Source organism: Camponotus vicinus, unplaced genomic scaffold (genome assembly GCF_025532165.1).
Source record: "Camponotus vicinus isolate PSW18456_S1 unplaced genomic scaffold, iyCamVici1.0 SCAF_11, whole genome shotgun sequence".
Lineage (NCBI taxonomy): Eukaryota > Metazoa > Arthropoda > Insecta > Hymenoptera > Formicidae > Camponotus > Camponotus vicinus.
Window position 1 is genome coordinate 9,010,398 of NW_028141947.1, and position 23,603 is coordinate 9,034,000.

The window sequence follows — 23,603 nt, forward strand, 5'->3', positions numbered from 1 at the left end:
CGTGCGGCGAACGCAGATGGACGACCTTTTGTTCTGATAAAATTGCGCGCTCGTTTCTGCGGTCCGGCTGTGAAAATGTCGCAAACGCCGACGCACGGCTGTGCCTTCGTCGTCCATGCGAGGCCGATATATCGCTCATTGTGGCAGCTTCTAATTTTTGATCCGTCATTCCGATCGTACGAAGTGATGTAATCGTCTCGTATTGCATTTCTAATCACTTGCATCGATATTAAAAAACGGACGCTACGATATATTGAAGTGAAATATAGAGAAACGAATCGTAACGATGTTATAAAAGTTAACGTATAGATATTTTCTGTTTTCTTTATGTCACTAAAGATTTTAAAAAAAGATGAGAATATTAAATTTGTCTATTTTCTCTTGAAAATCTTGTTGAAAATATTTTGCGATTTAAGTGTTTTTAAATAGTTCAAATTGTTATTTGAATATGTGACAACGTTTATATGTTGACATTGATAGTATACAATGTGTTTTTAAAATGCACAGTTAAAGTTTTAAAGTTAAACAGGAGAGAATGACAGAGGAAAAATGAGAGAGAAAGAAATTACCTTTAAAATGTTGTATGCATTATAAAAATGGCTTTTCTCGAATATTTATTTTCAAGTTACATGACCACACCTTGATACAATTTATATTTCACCTTTTCATACACACAGATGGATTCACAGACTTTTAATATCTATTAATTTTATGTAGCTTTTTGAGAGAATTTTATTTAAATAATCATGTAGCTCGCTGCATGATTATTTTTATAATATTAAATATTTAATATTATTAATTTCTTACATTAATTATATTTTATATTTCATAAGACTTAACAAATAAATTATTTCAAACGTCACTATTTCTCAATTTGCAATCGATGCTCCGCATAATATAATTCGCACACGTTTAAACACAAATTAACCTCTACCTTTTTATTAATTCACTGACTGTACAAGTTTATTCTCGTCTAAAAAAAATGCATGAAAATATATCGCTATGCGAAGCACATAATTATTCGGATAGAGCAAAATTGGAGCGTAATTGCGCGTCGAAATTCGGTAGACAATCTGCATTTACACTCGGCATCTTTTTTTCCCTCGTCGCAACCCGCAGATTCGTAACTTTTGGACCACCCCGGCACGAATTCCGCGATTCGTTTTCTCCCCCTCCTCTTCTCCGCCTCTCTCCGACGGGGACACTTATCGCGTTCGAGTCGGTGTGACCTAAGTTAGGTATGCGTAGCGTGCTGGGGAGAGAGAAAGACCGCATCGTCGTCTCTCCGTCACCTCTTCCTTCTCCTTCTTTGGCTTCGTCCCTTCTCTCTCTTCCCCCTCCTCTGCAATTCTTCTCTCGACATCGCGTGCTCGTCGTTGTCGCCGCTTCTGCACCCGCTGTGACTTTATATACTTTACCACATACACACATGTGTACAGGGGGACATGGACACGTGCGAATATACCGCGTTCGACCGCATTCGAAGTCATACACTCGCACGTATGCATGCGAGCGTGAGCGCGAGTACTAATGGACGCGCACAGATGCGCGATAGTAGTCGCACACGCTTCGCGAGAGATAACCGTCGAGTAAATGTGCGTGCACGTATATGTTTGTGTGTTTGAATGTAACCCGAGAATACGGTTACGTACGCACCAAACGACTGCGGAGACACGGAGATGTGATTTCGGTCTGAGGCTGCGTTGATTCTGTGAGTTAGCGCTATTCTTTTTTCAGATTTTTTTCTCTATTGTTGCGTGATTTTATGCAAGCATCGATATAGCCTGGCGAAGGTGCGATTGTGTCGCATTCAAACGCGAAGCATCCTTGGTAGGAATTAACTTTGGCCGCATAATAATTCGATCTGACAGATGTTTTAGCGAACCGATATGGATGTATTTTTCATTTATGCATGCTTTTTATTTTTCTCGTTGGACAAAGCGATAATTAACTATTTAATTAACTATTGCTTCGAAGAACTACTGTAATGAAATGACTTTCTCTTTCAAAATAACATGGACGATTTTTTAATATTACGAGGATGGTTTTATCCGAGAATATAAAGTCACGTTTATATACGTTGAAAACATTTATTCATCATACATAGTGTATTTGTACAGTCGTACATATTTCGAGAGCATTGACAGAATCTTGATATACCGCATATGCAGTGTGGAAATTTGGAATTATTGAGAAATATATGTGATTCATATAAAAGCGTTTTTATATTATAGCATCTATCACTTTAGGATGCGAACTTATTTTGTGTAGATGAAGAAAAAAAGATTCCATATACAACATTAAAAACCAGATTATTCATCGATATTACTTTATAAAGTCGTTCAAACAAGCCTGCACAATATAACATCATTATCCGCGATATATATGTGTTGACATGTATATATATTTCATATTTTTATATTGTTTATGATAAAGTAACGTATTTATATTTTTTTGACTTTATATTTATATTTTCTCTTGCTATATCATTCTCTCCTGTTTTAATTGGATGATTAAGTGCTATAGGTGATCAACCCATATTTCTAGTATTTAATGCAAACAAAAAAATTTATTTCGCCAAGAATAATTCATATTTTAAAAAATGTGAATTTTATCGGTATTTATTCGATTGTCGCGGGTATTCTCGAGTCAATTAACGGGAATGTAAAAGTAACGTTCACACATTTCCCGAGGAACATTATGTTAGCTCGCTCTCACCATATTTCTCTAGATTACTCTAGAAAGTTATCTCCCATCTCTTCGCGCATCATTGCGTGTGATCGACTTCCACGTCTCGATCCGCCAAGTTTCGATTTTCGAGAAGCATATCGAGAAACAGGGAGGAATCATTTGAGGGAATTCTTGAGAGAAAAATAACTATAATAGATAGCGCGGAGGACGAGATCGACCTTAGCCAAGGTGATTGGAGATCGATGGAGTCCTCGATGGTAGCTCTCATGTGGGACAGAGATTAATGGAAATTCGCGAGCTGCCTGGTATTTTCCTCGTCGAATAGATATCACGGATGTTATTCCTTCAGTTCACCGAGAATGATCTTCGAGCGACACGGAGGACAATAACGCAATATTAAGGGTAGATATCGAAGGGTTTTTTAATAAATGCGCGCGTATTGTGCGTTTATAGAGAGCAGAGCAAGTGTATTATAATAATATAAATTTAAACAAAAAGCCAAGAATTTAATATCTCAAAATTTTTCACCTTATCTAAGTAGCTCGGAAACTTTTATCTCACATTTCTAATATTTCTAATTATCCATCAAATGTTTCTAATTATTCCAATATTTCTAATTATCCATGAAATTTTATTTTGAACGTAGGTAATTAAATATAAGAATATAAGCACATTTTGAGAGAAATGCGTAACTAAATTTCATTACTTTCTAAAAACATTAATAATCAACATATTATAAAAATATAAATCAAAACAAAAAACCAAGAATTTAATATCTCAAAATTTTTCACTTTATCTAAAGTAGCACGATAACTTTTATCTCACATTTCTAATATTTCTAATTATCCATGAAATTTTATTTTGAACGTAGGTAATTAAATATAAGAATATAAGCACATTTTGAGAGAAATACGTAACTAAATTTCATTACTTTCTAAAAACATTAATAATCAACATATTATAATAATATAAATCAAAACAAAAAGCCAAGAATTTAATATCTCAAAATTTTTCACTTTATCTAAGTAGCACGATAACTTTTATCTCACATTTCTAATATTTCTAATTATCCATGAAATTTTATTTTGAACGTAGGTAATTAAATATAAGAATATAAGCACATTTTGAGAGAAATGCGTAACTAAATTTCATTATTTTCTAAAAACATTAATAATCAACATATTATAATAATATAAATCAAAACAAAAAACCAAGAATTTAATATCTCAAAATTTTTCACTTTATCTAAGTAGCACGATAACTTTTATCTCACATTTCTAATATTTCTAATTATCCATCAAATGTTTCTAATTATTCCAATATTTCTAATTATCCATGAAATTTTATTTTGAACGTAGGTAATTAAATATAAGAATATAAGCACATTTTGAGAGAAATGCGTAACTAAATTTCATTACTTTCTAAAAACATTAATAATCAACATATTATAATAATATAAATCAAAACAAAAAGCCAAGAATTTAATATCTCAAAATTTTTCACTTTATCTAAAGTAGCACGATAACTTTTATCTCACATTTCTAATATTTCTAATTATCCATGAAATTTTATTTTGAACGTAGGTAATTAAATATAAGAATATAAGCACATTTTGAGAGAAATACGTAACTAAATTTCATTACTTTCTAAAAACATTAATAATCAACATATTATAATAATATAAATCAAAACAAAAAGCCAAGAATTTAATATCTCAAAATTTTTCACTTTATCTAAGTAGCACGAAAACTTTTATCTCACGTTTCTAATATTTCTAATTATCCATCAAATGTTTTTAATTGTTCCAATATTTCTAATTATCCATCAAATTTTATTTTGAACGCAGGTAATTAAATATAAGAATATAAGCACATTTTGAGAGAAATGCGTAACTAAATTTCATTACTTTCTAAAAACATTAATAATCAACATATTATAAAAATATAAATCAAAACAAAAAATCAAGAATTTAATATTTCAAAATTTTTCACTTTAAGTAGCACGGAAACTTTTATCTCACATTTCTAATATTTGTCCACCAAATTTTCTTTCGAACGTAGGTAATTAAATACAAGAATGTAAGCACATTTTGAGAGAAATGCCTAACTAAATCTCATCTCTTCTAGAAACATTATACTAGAAATATCACGAAATGCTGTTAAAAAGCCATTGTATCGACGTGATGCTCGGTGCTCGATGGAGGGGAGACTCTATGTATCTCGAGCCCCTAACGACATCACGAGGATCATGCATTGTCATCGCCGCGTCCCGGCGGCGTATGCATTCGACCGTGTCTCGTTTCTTGCGGCATCGCTCGTAACGCGCGGCTAGCAACACGCCTACCGCGAGCGAGCGCGGTTCTTGTCCAAAGCCCGGGTATGTACCGTCGACTTGGTCGTCACTTATCGCGCGCCGGTTTACAATTCGCATCATCGCGAGAAATATGTTCGCCGGAGATATCGCGCGGTAAATCCCGAATGTACAGATGCGTATTCATCATCGAATCAGTGGCGGGACTAGCTATTGCGGCGCCTCGGGTGACTGGATAAAGTGCGATACGCGAATCCGCATTCAGAAAAATTTATAAAAATTGTCGAGAGACGTAAAAAGTATATCAGATTTTTCTCCTTGGATGCTATGTTTCTTTAAAATATTTAACGACTCTAAAAAATATTCTTTTTTTCAAATCACACGTATTTAGAACTTGTCACTTTTGCGCGATTAAAATGGATTATTATTATTTTTATTTATAAATTATTTTCATTGATAAAACAGATGCTTTCTTATATCATAAACACGATTCACGACCTACATGCGAGGCAAATACAAAAGATAACGCCAAGCGCGATAGACTTTGTTTAAATGTGAATCATTATGGATGGAGATATCTCAAGTGAGTGTCGCGTGAGACTAGTTCAAAGTTGTAGTCGACGGTTAAAAGTTGGCTAAAGATTTTTCATCGCGAAGAATTCGATCGTAGCGCTAAAACGTTTCCGCGAAAATAGCGTCGTTAGCGAACGAGTAGCAAGATGGAGAACCGTAATCGGTAATAACTGACGGCGGGCATCTCCCGATATATCTGGAGCTACTACGTTTCGCTTTATACGAGGTAACAAAAATGTATGGAAATATTTCGGTGCGCGCGAGGGGTTAAAGAGTCACGACGTGAACGACCGCTCTCGTACCCGCGAGCGGCCGCGATTATCGAAGAATTTCCACGCGCGATACACGTGTGTGCGTTTCGAACCGCATCGACGATAAATCCTCTCTCTCTCTCCTTCTCTTTCGATGCTCCTCCGGGGAAAAGGGTTGCATCGGACGGGGTCCCTCTCCGGCTTCCTGGTGCTAATTTAATACTTTGTTGCCGAGCGGCACGAAATACGAGGTATTCCCTCCAACTTTACCACGTATCTGTTCTTACCTGCGCGGGTTAACCCGAACGTCCAGGGTTAATTATACCGCCGCCGGAGCGAGGGAGGGCGGGAGGGAGGGGTGGGAGAGGAAGAGGGGAAGGGTAGATATTTCATCCCGCACCCATGGGAGCGTATCGGCGGTTCACGGATCGTGCGCTCGATTCGTTGTGAGCGTAGCTTTAAATTCTTCGCTTTGGCGAAGGGCAACGTGATTCACGATCGCCGGCGATGATTCATGGCCCCGCGACGCTCCGACGTTTCCTCGTTCGACGCGCAGAGACGCGACGCAGGAGAAAATGTCGTCGCGCTCGTATCGATTTCCCCCAAAATCTCGCTGAGTAATAACGCTCCTTAATGCGGTATTCCTCACCCGGTGTATTTTCTGCCGTTGGATGGTGGTTTCGCGAGTATTTTTCAATTTGTTCAATTTTCTTCTTTTTTTTCCCCTCTCTAACGAGCTCTCTTTCTACGACTTATTCGGTGAAAGTAAAATTTGATTATATTATACACGTTCGCTAATAAGTTAATTATTAAATTAGATAAAATAAAATAATTATATGCAATAATTATTAAATAAATTATGCGATGTATAGCAGTGATATATACACGTAATAAAATTAATAAGCGATATTAATAAAATAATAAAAAATTCATATTTTATTCATATTTTATTTTTTATTCATGATAATTTTTCAATATATTATTCATGATTATTTTATTACACGAGAAAAGGTTCGAAAAGCAACAGTTTAGCGGCTTGAAATTATTTTCACCTTGAAAGTGCGGCGAGATCGTTTAAGGACTTTAAGGCTTAGCGGTGACAAGAGCCAAAGTGCTTTGCTTGAGTTTCAAATGAGTACTCTCGCTTCATTAATCGATAGTTTATTTTTTTTACTTTCTACTTTTCGCGATTTTTCGTACTTTTTATTTTTTAACAACACGCAAAGTTCTTTATAAAATACAAATCACATATAAAAAACTTGCCACAATATATTATATAATTTATAGTTGTAAGATTCTTTCAACATTGGATTGGTTTAATATGACATCTCTTTAGTCTAACACGGTTAACGATGATGATTAACAGATATTAAAATTCTTGCAACTAATAAATGTTGCAATTTCACAGTTTTGAACATTTCAAGAATTCTAGATTCGTTACCAGCATTATCATATTTTTTCATGAAGGATTAATTCAACTATGCAACTCGTACACACGCATTCTTTTTTTACAAGCATAGTTAATTTTCGCGCAATGTAGACGTTTGCAACATTCTACGCGTGAAACGCTGCTATTTCTCTTTCGCCCTGTTGCGTAGCTATCACTTGCATTTTCCTCGAGCGAGCGTTTCCTATTTTTATCGCGGTAGAGACACGCTGTATATCGAGGACGAGAGACACGCGCTTCGCGGGGCGACTTTGTTTTATCGATACTTCGAGGAAGGCGCAAGCTACTTAGTTCGCAGTAAGTTGGCGCGCGATTTTATATGGAGGCGACGATAAAATCGTCGGCGCAAACTCCGGATATCGATGCATAATTCATTTCCACGATCGCGTGGAAAGTTTGCGGGGAAAGCATTCGCGGAGCCGTCTTGGCGGCGGGCTGCATTTTTTCATGTCTCTGCGCCGAAAGATGAATTGCACCGGTTAATTTCTCTGTAATAAATTGGTCGGGATTATAAATTATAATTTAACTCGTAAGGAGGAGAAACTGTGTTTATATAATGTGGTAGCAGTTAATATTACTGACTCTATTAAAAGGCACTGTTATAATTTTAATTACTCTTATATCTACAGCAAACAAGACGGTAGAAGTAGATTTTTTTAAGATGAATTATAACTAGAACAGAATATTAAAGAGAGAAATTTACATAAAGTTTATAGAATTTTATATATCATACGTTATAAAAAGAGAAATTTTATTTTTCAAATTTTACAAAAAATAAGAGACGAACGAAAGATTAACTTGGACACATTGGTTAATGATAATATTTTTTTTTACTCTTATATAAATTATTATTGTAAGCATAGTATAGAGAGAAATGTGATGATTGTGAATCGTGAATTGATATTAATGCTACGTATTTTAATTGCAAATTTTAACTTGTACAGGCATATCATTGAGTTACCGGTTCCGTCCGAGGAATTTATATTAATCAATAACCACCGGCGATTAATCGCTGATTATTCCATTAAGTGAAATCCGATAGCGACTAAAATGGACACCGTTAGTCGAACGTTCACTTTGCGTCGTTACATGTGTGTGTGTGGAATAAAGATGGATACGTGAGCCCGAATAATCGATATAGGTGCAAAAATTTTTAACGTCGCGCTTAGATATCTCGGTCGGAAAGCCCTCTTGTAGGAATATTATCATTGATAGTCATCTTTAATTATGCTGTGTCGTTTTTCATAAAACTTGAATTTTTTTATGAGGTGCAGTTTCTTTCTCTTTTTTTATCCTACTATTAAACTATTGCTCTCGTGGAAAACGACTGAAAGACAAATATCTTCCCGTCTACAACTGCATATACATACAGGGGGTAGACAAAATAATATGAACACTTGAAAAATACTCTATATTTGTTTATTAATAACGTGTTGGGCTATTATTTGCCTTTAATACAGCTTCAATTTTCCTTGGAAAAGAACCATACAATTTTTGAATAGTCTCCAGTGGAATATTGTCCCATTATTTTATCAAAATATCTGTCAATTGCTTTAAAGATGTTGGAGGAGAGAATCTGCTTCTCACTCTCTTTTCCAAAACTGCCCATAGTGGTTCGATGATATTTAAATCGAGTAATTATGCTGGTCAGAGAAGATATTAAAGTTCATTTTGATGTGTTCAAATCAAGATTGAACTTTTCTAGCTGTGTGCATGGTTGCGTTACACATTTTGAAAAATTGTATTATTTAATAGAAGAATGGGACAATATTCCGTTGGAGACTATTCAAAAATTGTATGATTCTATTCCAAGGAGAATTGGTTATATTAAAGGCAAATGGTGGCCCGATTTCTTATTAATAAACAAATACAGTATTTATTTTTCAGGTGTTCACATTATTTTGTCTACTCCCTGTATATCACATAGGCACATGCGTGCATTTATATCTATATATTAAATTATATGTTCGCGCGTGTATAACACGTGAGCCTTCTTAATTTCATCTTCTCGCCTCCATCGCTTTAATTCCAGCTCGAGATACATTATTCTACAATGTAACTCGGGGTAATAACGCGTAATTCGATATTAAGATATAACTTCTCGCCGTAATAATTGGCGCGTATAAATATTAATGAGCTTAGAAGCCGCGATTCAGCGATAATGCCGGAGTAAAGGTACACGCGAAAAGAAAAGGAACGAGATGAGGGAGAAAGCTGTATATACATATCCGCTTTATAGACCCGACATTGTCGATTTAACAGAGGTCCCGCGCACCTGCGAGGAGAGCCTGATTGGCGTTGCAGGCAGGTCCGATTACACGCGAGGAAAAATCTTTCCGGTAAATCCACGCGAGATACGGTGTTTCTCACGATTGCCCCATCATAGCCGTTATATTTATCATAATTATAGCGCGTTAAAATTCGCTAAACGCTACGTTACCAACGAGCATGTTATTATCTTAGAGATTAGACGAATATCACGGAAAAAGTGTTGATTGTAGCTTGTTAAGTATGTAAATTTCTTGGAGACTCGCTGTCTTCTTCTTCTCTCGGTTGCACAGATAAGCTTCTGCGCGCATTGGATCTAAAGTTTTCTGTAAAAAGGAGCCAACCATCAACTTGCCTCGCGTCGTGAACGCTTTTTTTTTTTATTGACAACACGATATAACGATATAATGACACATCGTCTGGTGCGTCCGGCGCTCGTTACAATTTAATGATAATTTTTCAGGTCGATTTAATTGTCGAAACAAAGGTTAATGGAATCTTGATGCAAAGTCCGGGGTTGTACACGACATCTCGCGCCAGGTCGGCGTGGAAGCCGTGGCGGCGGCAACGAAATTACATTAAATAAGGGGGGCGGGGCGGCAGCGGGACGTTAACGTGCGCGCGCGGCCGGCTCCCAGTAATTTCGCTCGAAACTGGCGAGAGTTCCTGGCTGCCGTATCTCGTTCGGGAGCCATTTTCGCGTTGCTTCGTTTCGTCATCTCTTTGGCATCGCCTTTGGCGTCTCTCGTTTCCCCTCCCCCCGCCCGCGTCGGCCCGATTCCCTCCTCGAACCCGTCCTTTGTCCGTCTTTCTCGCCGGCGAGCTGCAGGTGTCTACGGATCTCGCTCCGTCTCTCTCCTTCTCGTCTCTTTCCTCCTCGCTCGCGCGCTCCCGCTGAGAGCGGCACGACGAGAATGACGCCCGGAGGGCGGCGGGAGAGAGCGGCGGAAGTTGCTCCGGGCAAAAACGTAAGCGCGCGAGCGGAGCGGTGACAACGACGACGATGGTGTCGTTGCTCGTGGACCCAAGAACGCCGATACGAGTCGACTTATTCTCTCTCGCGTCGCTCTCCGGCCGGAATCGCTCGCAAAGCGACGCGATGAGACGCGTCGGGCGTTTATTCGTGCTTGCGAACGCGTCGCGTGAAATCGCACCGCTGTTCTCATTGCGAACGCCGAGCCGTAAGAAAACTCGATGCGAGAGAAAGAGAAATATCACGAGAAATAGTCGTTGCATTAAGTTAAGATAAAGCGTATGACAGATGTTTACATTTTTGAATGTGACAATGATATATTTTAGAAAACGTGATTTGTTTTAGGAAGTAATCAAAGTTGATTAAATTTTTCGATATAGATTCAAAGACCTTAATTATCGTCTATATTGGAATTTCTATTTTAGGAGCAATTCTTTGGCTGATTATGTGTCATTCTAGATTTCAAAATTTATATTATCGTATATATTTTCATCATTTATACTCTTGTATGTTTTAAATGATAACGAATAATACTTACCAAATAGCTTAGAAAAATAGATACAAATACAAAATACAGATACAAGAATTTATTACAAATTATCGAAATATATATTATATTTATTAAGAACAGGAAGGAGAACTTTAGACGAATGACTGTTTCGTAGAAATGGACAATGGGCATTCATCATATCACCAATGGGCATTCATCATATCACCAAGATATATCGAACCACCTATTTGATAACGCTTTTGCGCTTAAAAAAAATATAGCGACGGTGGCCGAGCGATGATAACACGTGGATACTGCGGTTTATTATTTATCGTGACGTCATTAGAGCTCAAGCATGACGTTATTACAGGAAGGTTAAACTCGACACGCTGACCTCTCGCATGCTATAATAGTGCACGTGCATCTGCCAACCATGTGCGTATGCTAGAATATGTATATACGACGACAGTCTTTTTGTTTCTCGATTTGATCGCTGATTTGACAAATGCAGATATTTAATTTAATGATTAATTAATTACTCATTTTTAAGCAAAATTAAATTGAAGTGATTAAATCAAAGTACAACTCATAAAATATTTTAACTGTTATTTATACGATTTCATGTTTTTCCAAGAAATCAACATCGTTATTATTATCGTAGTTATATTTTAATATTGGTTTAGCGAATTGTGTGTGCAACATGAATATCTTATAATCGTTGAAAATTTAATTAAAACATATTTGGCTTAATTCGTAATATGTTTGTCGCACAAGTCAGTATTAACACGAACACCGTCGTGACATAATTCATATTTTAGAAGTTGTAATGCGTGCGCAAACTATACGCATTTTCGATTGCGGCATGAAAAACATAAATCCACATAATCGATAAATAAGTGAAACATGTCGACTGCACATGTTAACGCGCTAAATAAATAATAGAATAATTCAGTCCGGCGTATATGTAGTCATGAAATACCGAAGCTATCGGAATTGTCAGGACACCACCGTAGAATGGAAATATATAAGCGAGTATAGGCCGTAAAATGCAGCGAATTTTTTAAAAAGAGTTATATGCACGGTACACGTGGCGGAGCTATTTTTCGAAATGTGTGACAGGACTGATGTATCATAAACTTTGCACGACTTCTCCTCTCCTACATAAAACTTCATTCACAGATATATTAAGTAAATTATAGTCGAATCGATTTTTTTATGATATTAAATATTATTAAATTTATTTAGTACATATTATGGACAAATTTTCTTGAAATGTTAATCGGGGTAAGAAAATCTCCGAATTTTTTATTGCTTGTAATTTAAAAATTATTGCTGACTCGAGAGAAAAAACGCATTACCTATTCCTTTTAAATTGACTTTCCATGCTTTGTAGAATTCTTGTGTATAGGGTTCTTCTGGGATGGAGCTATATAGACAACAATCGTTAAATGGGCGTTCTTTGTGAATCGAATTATAGTCCCTGGATAATCAGGTCGATAATTGTATCGTAACGTGCGCGTATGTCTTTTGCGATTATTTTTAAAACATAGAGACAAAGCTCGGGATCTCTTTAATAATCTGCGCAATCTCTCTCTCTTTCCTCCGGTACATCTCTAATTGCCTCGTCATATCCCGTAACGGATCGAGTTTTACGTCCGATGGAGAGTTCCGTCTCCCTCTTCCGCGCAAGACGTGATTAATTGCGTATTGTGATGGTGCGCGATATTCTTTCGATTCCCCATCGAAATCGCGGCGCGGTATTTTGTCCGGCATGATATACACGATAAACGATACGCCTAGAGCTTTCCGTAGATTTATTTACGCACAAGATTACAAATATATATGTATATACATACAGATGGATGCGGCAAAGCCAAAAATAAATTTATTTCCGCGTAAGAGAATAATTATAATTTATATTTCTCTTTATATTTTACAATACGGGCTGTATATTTGCCAAGCGAATCATGAAATATATAATGTTTTGATACAGCCGGAAATTTTGTAAAGAACTAAAAACGATACAAATTTTGTGTTTTTTGTATCATCATATCTTGTACATTTGACATGTGTATAATTAACAAATTTATATTATTCTTATTATATATATCCAGCATATCAGTGTCTACTAAAATAATAATACATTAAACAATCCAACGAATCGAAATACGTCGGGATACGATTGTTGGTGTCAAAGCCGATTTTTCACGTATTCTATCTCCAACTGTGCTTGCACAAAGCCGAGTTTATTTCCCAGGTTTTATCTTTGTAACATGTGATCGATATCCTGACACATTCCGCCATTATGCAGTCGCCGAGCGTCGATTGGATGCGCCGTACATAATTTGCGACCTGAAACTCCATCCGCGCAATTCAGTTACGCGCTACGTTTACGCGTGTAACGGGTGTCCCAATGACAATTCGTCATCGTTCCGTATTCGCGAAGTGTCATTCGGCTATTTACAACGCTTGCGCGTCATTCAAACGACGGGCCGAGCGGTTGACCGTAAAAGAGAACGGCATTTGCGAGAAAATCTTTATCCGCGAGCTGCTTCAATATCTTAGGTGAGAAATTCATCGTGAGAAATTCGGGCAAATTTAATAGAATCGGGTATATGATCATCGCGAGAATAATTATATAAACATATCTATATTAGAGAAACTCTCGAGATATCGCTAAAAACGTTTTCACTTATAAGTGCGAGAGAAATCTCAAGTCTCTGGTAGTGATATTTTTGTATGTGATATTGGCTTCTGGATTTACATTAATTAATTCGTAATGTTACGATATTACATTTGTAATTATATAACTTTCATTAAATGATTATCAAGTATCTTATTATGCATGCTTTTTTTCTAGGCGTGTATTTTTAGAGATACTGAAATTATAACTGTATTTGGAATGATTAATGGCACACTAAAAGATATTTCGTGAATTAACGACAGCTGTTTTTAACCGACGAATCATTTCTCGGCGATATTTGCCACCTGCAACAAAGGCCTCGTCCACCATGTCGCTGAACTCGTACGCACGTAACGGTTCTACATTCGACCCAAGTTTACTTTTGCATTTATCATCTGACTCAGCGATTGTCAGTACTTTGTTGCCGAGAACAAGGTTACTGATACAAAGACCGCGGAAACTTTATCGCGCTAGGAGTTAGATTATTTCTATTTACCACAAGTCGCTAATAAAAAGGCCAAGTACGCGATTTAAAAACACATTTTAACATGCAAATGTTAAAGATATGTATTAAATTTATGTTAAAGATATATATGTGTACATTTCTAGCACATATAAATTTTAAAACATTCAAAAAATTATCTCTATATATTTTTAATTTATCCATAAATCTATAAATCTTTTTAATTTTTTAAATTAATTATTTTCTTTCAATAATTATTTTTGAAATTGGAAAATCTTATAAAATGCGAGAAAAATAAAGATAAATCCATTTATATTTCACTCAACTTTAAAGTTTGTCGAAATCTTTTAATATTAATAATTATTAATATTAATTATTGATATTAATTTATTAGATGTATATAATTAATTAATATTTCAATATTTAATTTTTGTGCAATCCTTTTCAGATTTAAACCGAAATAAGTAATTAGAGAAATACATAGTTTTTTATACACATATCATGTACATGTATCTGCTGAACTGTATCGCTTGCAATTTATGAAAGCAATATTCTTATAAGCATGCAAATTGATTAGAGTATTTTAATAGACATTGTAAGATTTTATTAAATAATCGATAATACACATCGTTCACGTGAAGTGCATGTGGCAAATCATTGAAAGGTGCAATCTATGGTGGCCTGTTCGATTATTTATGGCCACGCACTCCTCAGCGTCACATTCTGACGCTTGCAAACGTTGGAAGGTGAAGGGTTACTGCGAGAACAACGGAGCACACATACGCGACATTTCGAAGGTGTTGCTTTTAGCCGACAAAGCATTAATTTACAATCGTCGCGATTATACAGTTCTCTCTCCAACTCTTTCTCTATAAAAGATTCACTCGTGGAATAACGGTTGGGATACTTATTAATTAGTAAACGCGCTTTTTTCGACCTAGTTTATCGCAAGCGAAGCGTTCAACGAGCTAAAGGTAGAATCCATACAAACACACTTGACTTACTCTAATTTTTCCCGTTTCTCGGTTAAATTCAGACCTCGCGGTTTTATTTTAATTTTTATTCCCTACGATTGATCGGCAAATATATCTCGTTCCTCGAAAATTCTCGAATCCCGTTTTTTTGCCGACCGTTAATTTGTGTTCAATTGATGTAAAATTGCCGAGTTAAATAAATACGCTCGTCATCCACCGTATCTGTGCACGCGTCTAACGGGTGTCCCGGTAGCAACTCGGCGCAATCGGCGCACCCACCTCCTCCCTACGGTAGGTCATTTGGTTATTTATGGCCCCGTACTCGCTGCAGAGCAGGGCGTAGAGGAGGGTTTGCTTGCTTGCGGCGAAGGAAGAGGATGGCGTTTTCAGGGAGGTGACGGACTCTTTTACTCGTGGAGGCGAAAGAGAGAGGATCCGACGGAAAAAGGAGGACGAGGGAGCGAGAGAGAGAGATGCGGGGAAAGAAAGTGACAGACTAACGGCGGAGGGAACCGACCAAGCTTGTACGGCGCGTGTAGCGAAGTCTATAAAGGACTGCTTTATTGATCTCACAGTTCGAGCGCGCTAGGATACCGATATAGTCGCCGAGTAATACCGTAACAGTCGTCGGGTCTTTAGATAAAAAGGGGAAGGGCTCTCTTTCAGCGTATTAGCACTCGAACCTCGCATACGTGCATGTGTGCTGTGTATCGAGAGATCGCTTTTTTAACCGTCAAACAAATACCGCCGCGAGGCTGATCGTTAATCGCAGGTAATCCTCTTTCGCATCACCGGCAGTTATAAGAGAATGTAAATGATGTAATAATTAATTTTCTTTTTATAATAAAATTTCAAGTATTAATAATTTATAATCATTTTTATTAATTTATTACTTTTATTATAATTTTATTTCTTCACAGATGTACATATTTCATAAATTACATATTTATAATTGCATTAATGAATCGCGCGAGTTATCTTTTATCTGTATCTTTATTTGGATGAATTATTAATACTCTTTCTAAATATATCTTTTATATTATCTGTGTTATTTCGCTATATTTATGCGATTTATACAATTTAACACTCGCGGGAGGATTAGGTCACCTTGTCGACGCGACGACAAACTCTCTCTCTCTCTCTCTCTTTTGTTTTCATTCCATTTCCCCTTGTCCTATCTACCTACAATAGCACACAGCAGTAGACGTATTTCCATTTCGATCGCGGTGTGCCTAATTTCGCGTGTATCTGCGAATGACGTCGCGTATGTGTTTCAACCCTCGAGCTCGTATGCAGGATACGCACTTTGTAGCCCGGCGAGGATTTGCTTTCGGGTCAGCGAGCGAACGTGCGATCGAAATGTCAGGTGAGTAGCCGCCCTCTTGCGGTCAATAAGAGTTCCCTGCCGAAGCCGTGCCGAAGATAAGACGAACCGAGAGAGAAAGACGCGGAACCTTTGATCGAACGAGCGATAAAATCGCCTCGAACGATCCGCCCCGCGAATTCTGTCTCGAGACGAGCGAACGTAGGCTACGCGAGATCGTTTCTGAATAACGGCGAGATAGCGATATCACAAGGAGAAGGCTCTAAACCTCCAAGTTGGAGTTGACTTGGAGGCGATATCGAGGATATTTAACTCGTCCCAATCTCAAAATTTCGCCGCAAGATATTTATCGTTAACCTATTTATTAAGGCAGCCATTATCGGCATTATTTCTCTCGAGTTCAAGCCAGAAAAAATTTTCGGGGCATTTTACAATAGTACGAATTTTTTAAATTAATTCTTGGGAGAAATTCTTGAAATATGAATTGGAGTTTATATGTATGAGTAGCATTAATCACGTTTTAATAAGATTTTCATTGCCTCCTTTCTGGCTCGCAAAATACGTGTATTAGAGGCGAAACGAGAGACGATAAAGCGATTCTCGTTTCTCTCAAGATTATCGGTACGACAGAGTTGACGTTGGAGCGACTCGAGACAAGCCAGGGTCGCGGAATTCCAGTAATTTTTGCTTGATTACTCGAGATCCGCCATTAGAGGCGCGCGACGGTGCGGCAAAAGGCGCTCTCGTAGTTAAGGCCGATCTTAACTACGTCGTGGGACGATGCATGGTCGAGTGTCGCCGCCTCGGTGCACCTCGCGTTGTAATCTACGCGATCGGACTTTCTAGAAGCCGAGGTATAATTTTTAGCCTCCAGATATCATGAACAATCTTGCGCGAAAATTCCACATTCAACGAATGTGGGCAAAAATTCTCGCTAGAGATAGCGAATCATGCACCCAGTTGTAAATAATTAATGCATCAAGAGTTTTTTAAACCTACAACACAATGATATGTCGTCACGCATATACAATATATTTTATAAATACAAAAAAAGTTATATCTTTTTTAATGATATCTTTTATTGATAAGGAAACAAACTTGTGCATATAATATTTCTCTCTTTTTCTTTTATGTTACTGTTTTATTTAAAATACTCGCGATTAGTTGGTTACTTATGTTTCTGTAAAGTACATGGACTTTGTGAAAGCTCGATTATCAATGCTATTTTACTACATTTTTCTCTCTCTCGCGGTCCTAGTTATTTATAATACTTATCAACACCAAGTTGTCGATATTTTTTCACTGATAACATGTATTCCGATGATATCTTGGAACTGTGAACTATTCAAAATAGAAACATTCGATCGACAGATGTGGTGTATAATTGATATATAGCAGTACTTTATTGAGTATCGAATATTTTTGTTTCTTTTTTTTCGTTGTATAAAAAGTATTTACATTTTCGGCGAAATCAACGATTCGATCGATGAAAATTACGATTGACTGGTATTGTTATGTTACGTATTGTTGAAATAATAAACCACGAAACACGTTATTTAGATTCGAAAAGAAAAATAAATACTCATTTTATAATGTTCGCGGATGGTGAAATTGTGTATTCGCTACTTAATATTATTTGTGAATGTATTATTTAGAGGAGAATCAATATTTATAAAAGAATACGGTATAAGTGGTTAAATAAATCGTATTGAAATATGCTAATAAGTTTTGCAAGCTTAGTAATGAGATAACTAGTTATGGTCGTTTCGTGTATTTACATAAACGCTCATTCATACGTGGAATAAAGGCACGGCATTCCATCAAATAATTAAAAATGTTCCAATGATATCTTCGTCATTCATGACAGAGCTCGGTAGCGCGATAATAGAGAGCGATCATTCGCGCTTATTTATTTCATGTCATGGTCAAAGCCTCCGAGGGTCAAAGACATCAGGTTCGTCGAGTATCATGCGTCGAGCGATGAAATATGTTCTTCGAAACTCAATGACCGGTGATTATCAGTGGAAAAAATCGTTGGATTGCATTTTGAACAAATTTTTTTACAATGAGGTATATTCGAAAAGCCTGATTCTGTTCTGTGATAATATTAAGTAACGATAATAAATCAATTGATCAAACTCTGAAATTAATTCAAACTTTACGACAGATATTTTAATATTTGATATTTGTATTTCTTTTAAAGTGCAATGATACATAATTCTGTTTATTTTATAGAAGCATAAATATAAATTAAATAAGTAAATTATTATTTACTTAAATTATTTTTTTTGTATTTATAAAATAGATAGCAATTTTTTTTAAATATGTATCTAAAGTTTTTACAGGAGTTTTCTCATGTTCAAAATTCGAATTATTTAATATTTACATAATGACATTATTCTTGATGAAATCTAGTCTTTTGATATTATCACTTATTTTTCTCTTTAGCGTAGCTGTACAATAGATAAAAACTCATTTTATCAGAATGTGTGAAAATGCAAGAAAAGTCATTCTGAATCGCTTGCACAATTAGTACAAGATATAGTCCTTGTTCTCAGAATAAATTACGCAATATCTCGCATCTTCTCGTAAATTCTCGTATAATTTGTCGTGTTACGAATACCTTATTCGTTGCTATTATCATAATGCTTGCCTTCAATGTCACTGGAGCACAGATCGATATTCGCGAGCGTACGAGAAACGTAGTTTATACGGAAGAATGTAGGAATTATACGTTTTCGAAGCGAAATCGCGATACCGGATATTGAACAACTTAGTTTACGTAACTTCGGTCTTTAATTGGAATTGTGTTTTCACTTTCATTTTATATCGACATTTTCGATGATGTCGCTTTTATTTCATCTATGATTATGCTACAATAATTTAAATGCCACGACAAGGTCGATTCCAATCTGAACAAGTACACAATCTGAAACTTGTGAAAAATTATGACGGGAATAGTATTATGTGCATAAGCGAGAGTTAAATAAATTAAAACATATTTACTAAATATCAATAAAATTTAGTTGACAACGTCGCTTAAATTAATTGTTAAAGCGCATAGAAATAATATAAAAAATTGTTATTTGTTTATACTCGAGAAAGAGAGGTAACAATATTTTTAATTAAGACTAGAAAAAATGTTTCCAATTAATTTTTTTTTTTCGTAAAATTGTAAAATGTACCGTGCGGATCAAATAAATTGTACAGATGACAATTGATTTAATATAAAACTATGTATACGTAAATGTACGCAATAAACAAACATTGCGTTTTATACCTCTGACTGATGTGTAGAAAAGAAAATAAAATTATTTTTTTATTTCCGTGTATTTCATAAAATACGTAGATCAATTGTGCACAAGTTAAGGAAGAGTTTCTAATTCACATGAACAATTCAATGTATACGATTGAATAAAAAAATTCTGATTTAATAATCTTAATTAATCTTAATGACATATAAATGAATGAATGAAAAGTTGCTAATTTTGCTTATAAATAAATTATCATTACGTCATGAAGCACATGTTGATAGGTCAGTTTAACAAAATACACATATATTTTTATCTGATTTTCACATGTGTTTCTATATTAGATGTATAATATTTCCTTATCATAAATATTATCGCGTATCAATACGTTATCTTGATGATTTAGAGAACCGATGGTTATATATATACATACATATGTATAAAACTGATGTAATATCATATATATAAAATACATATAAAAGCGATTATTGAGTAAATAACGATCTGGATACACATGTAAAACATGTACGAGCGATATGTAACTGTTTTCTCTCTCTTTCTCTATGTATCTATCCATTTCTATATATGTATATATCAATCGTACACCCATATTCATTCATAAAGTATGCTATAGTAGCGGCAGAAACGAAATGTCTCGTGGGTAATACGAATTCCAGGCATTATTTATCATTGTCCAGTTTTCATATTTTCGCAACAATTTATGTCGCTTAACGCACGCGCTTTTCCGCATAAATAATAATAATCGACATTCATATAAGCGATACGTGCGCCGATAACGCACCAAACACGCATGAAAATCTCGGTATTGTTTATAAAATGCATAATTACAATTTGCTGCGTACGATCTTTTTCTACCGTTTTAAAAGTAAATTTAAAAGATATATATTTACATTCAAAAATTGATATATACGTGTACTATTTATAACGTAATTACCGTATGAATGCATAAGAATTTTAAGAAAAAAAAACAAAAAAAAACAGAAACTTGAAATAATGACATAGATTCCACGAGTCCCCTTCTTTAATGCGCTCTCTGTTTGAATTAAACGAGTGTTACATTCGAAAATCGAAAACGCGCCGTTTTCCCGTGTAAAGCTCTCGTCGAGTTGCACGTCGGTCGTCGCATTACGAGACAAGTTCTTTGCATTCTTCGTCGCTTCGTCGAGTTCCCGGACTCCCGGAGCAATGGGATCTGCACTCGCGCTAATTATCCAGGTCCTCCATTAAAGCTCCGGCAGAACTTACTTCGGCGACGCATCGAGCAGAAGAGGGGGAGGGGAGGGGAGGAGGGGGGGCCTGCCAGGCCACCGCCTGTCCTTCCGGTGCAACAACCCGGAATGCCTTCCAGCGCAGCAGAACTCGTCTTCAAACGACGTCCGCGTCTCGGGCGCGTCGCTACGTTACGAGAGCGCCACGTCCCCGCGCGCGTTCCCCTTCCCCTTCCCCTCCACCCCCTCGCCTATCCTTCGCTCACCCTCTATCCTCCGATATACCAATTCCGCTCGGTGCTTCGCGATGGAACGTGAACTCGCCTTCTCCTCTTTCTCCTCCCGCTTCGCCTCCCTCCGCTCCCCCCTGTGCCCGGCCTGTCTCGCGCATAGCGATTCAACGGAGAGAGGACCGGCTAGCGGTGCCATGGCGGAAGAAAGAGCGAGAGGGAGAACGGGAGAACCGGTGCGAGAAAGCAGATACGGAGCGCGGGACGGAGATGGATTGATACGCGGTGCGGTGGAGAAAGATGGAAAGAGAGGGAGAGGGAGCGAGGGAAACAGCCGGAGGGACGTAGAACGTGAACCGATGCGGCTGTCGCGAGAGGACGAGGCGTTGCGAGGAAGGAAAGGGAAGGGAAGGGAGGGGAAGGGAGAGGAAGAGAGCGGAGAGGACCCGCTCTCCGAGTGTCAGGAACGAAACGAGGGAGGAGGAAGAAGCCGGCTGCGGTATAGAGCGACGGAGAAAGAAGCGGGCGAATCGAGATAACGAGTGCAACGGAGAGAGCGAGGAAGGGAGAGAGAAGGAGATGGCGATACGCAGAACCGAGGGACGTGGGTAGAGATAGAACCCGAAGAGTGGTAGCGCGTGCTCACAAACTCAACCAGCGCCTCGTCGTCATTGCTGCCTCCTCCTCGCTACTCTCTCTCTCTCTCTCTCTCTCTCTCTATCTCCATCTATCTATCTTTCTCTCTATACCATTCCTTCATCCCCTTGCTTCGTCTCCTGTGCCCCATCCGCCACCCATCCGCCCTTCGCCACGTCGCCCTCTGTGGTGTCCGCCTAACCCCCTCCCCACTCGCCCCTCTCGCCGTTCGCCCTCGATGCTGCCTCTAGCGCCGCGCAATCCCCCGCTGCCCCCCCGCCTGTCCACCCACAGGCCCGCGAAACCGCTCGTTGCCGTACCACCGAGCCACCCCACGTACCGACTCCCCTATTACCCGGCCGTCTCCGATCCTCTCTCCCTTCGCCTGCCATCCCTCTGCCTGCCTGCCTGCCTGCCTGCCTGCTGGCCGACTCCTCTTCGCTTTGCGCGACTCCGCTCTCGGTCTCTTCTTCTCTCTTCCGACTGCCGTCCCCATTGCGGCCCTCGCTCCCGTCTCCCCCCCCCCCCCCGCTTGCCGCCCCTTGTCCTGCCGCTGCCTCGCGACGCCCGGCGTCACCCCCTTCGGGCAACCAGCACACCCGAAAGCCGTGGAACACGACAGGCAGCTCCGCGATTATCTTTTGTCCGATCGTATGTCGCGCGTGTATGCGTGCGAGGGGATGAGGGAGACGGAGAAAGGACGTGTGAGAGAGGACAGCAATTTAGAAGCAATATAATAGAACAAAATGGAATAGAAATTGTTCTCTCGAAAGTGTTTTACAGGAGAAAAATAATAATCAAACACGCGGCTCTCCGACATAAGCATATATCCGTCCTCGTTTAACTTTATCTCGCTTTAACATACGACGCTAATTCGCTAAAAAAAGGGAGAGGATGAGCAGCGCGATAATGACTTGAAAAATCCAAATAAATTTCACGTTTCTCTTTGAATCTAGCGAGCCGAAGAAGTGGGATTTTTCGAGATTTATTAATAGACTACTCGGAGAACCCGACGATTAGTTAATAATAATGATAGATAATTGTCGGTGATTCATTTTCTATACCCTTCTCGACGATTGCGAGTCGAGTCCCTTGATCTCGACGATACAGAGCGATACTTTGTGCGCGATGCGTACGTCGAACGGCGGACTGGAATTTTACGCGCTTCCGCGGGGGGAGGGGGGGGGGAGCGGCAGGCGAGATGCGATATCGAGAGCGGTTTCCACAGAGGAAAGCATGCGTAGATCTCGCCGATATTCACAGGGTGAAAGGGACTGTGTGTGCGCGCGTTCGGTTGCTTTGTGTGCCGCGTCCGTCTGTGCCGTGTTCCCGAGAACGCCCTTCGGCTAGGGCGAGGTTCCCGCTTTGTAACGCCGGTGATTTCGAATCGATCGCTCCGCTCCTTATATTTCGTAGGAAATTTTTTCCGAAACGACGATGGGAAATGGATTGCGAGAGATCGCGAACGAGATACGAAAATTACAACTTGAACGTGAAATCGTCGCTCGGATTCGTTGAATAATTTTTATTGGCACACGTGGCTCGGTTTGTTGCGTTACGTAAATTCTGTTATCAATATTTCGATGAAACATTTTAATTTTGTTACGTATGTGCGAGCGCGAGTCGCACAATGAGCGCATAAACTCCATTTATAACTCCAAGAGTTTCTTTTTTTAATTCACGTAGTTACTTTATATAATAAAATCACAAAATAAAAAGCGTTTTCTTTTTTGGCAAAATTTCAACTCTGGCTTTTTAAATATTTACTTGATAATTTGCATAATACGCAGATAATGTCGAGCATTATTTA

The 23,603-nt window shown here is 38.0% G+C and overlaps 1 protein-coding gene across 17 annotated transcripts in view; it reads left to right on the forward strand.

The window, feature by feature from the left end:
• The window catches only part of LOC145962111 (bromodomain adjacent to zinc finger domain protein 2B), a 157,364-nt gene that overhangs the window by 31,028 nt on the left and 102,733 nt on the right, over positions 1-23,603 (forward strand). The window contains exon 1 of one of the 17 annotated variants that reach the window (XM_083082952.1): positions 1,693-1,711. The exons of the other annotated variants lie outside the window; for them this stretch is intronic. The gene's annotated coding sequence lies outside the window, so the exon portion shown is untranslated. Of the gene's footprint in view, positions 1-1,692; positions 1,712-23,603 lie in introns of those variants that run through there. 17 annotated transcript variants of the gene reach the window in all.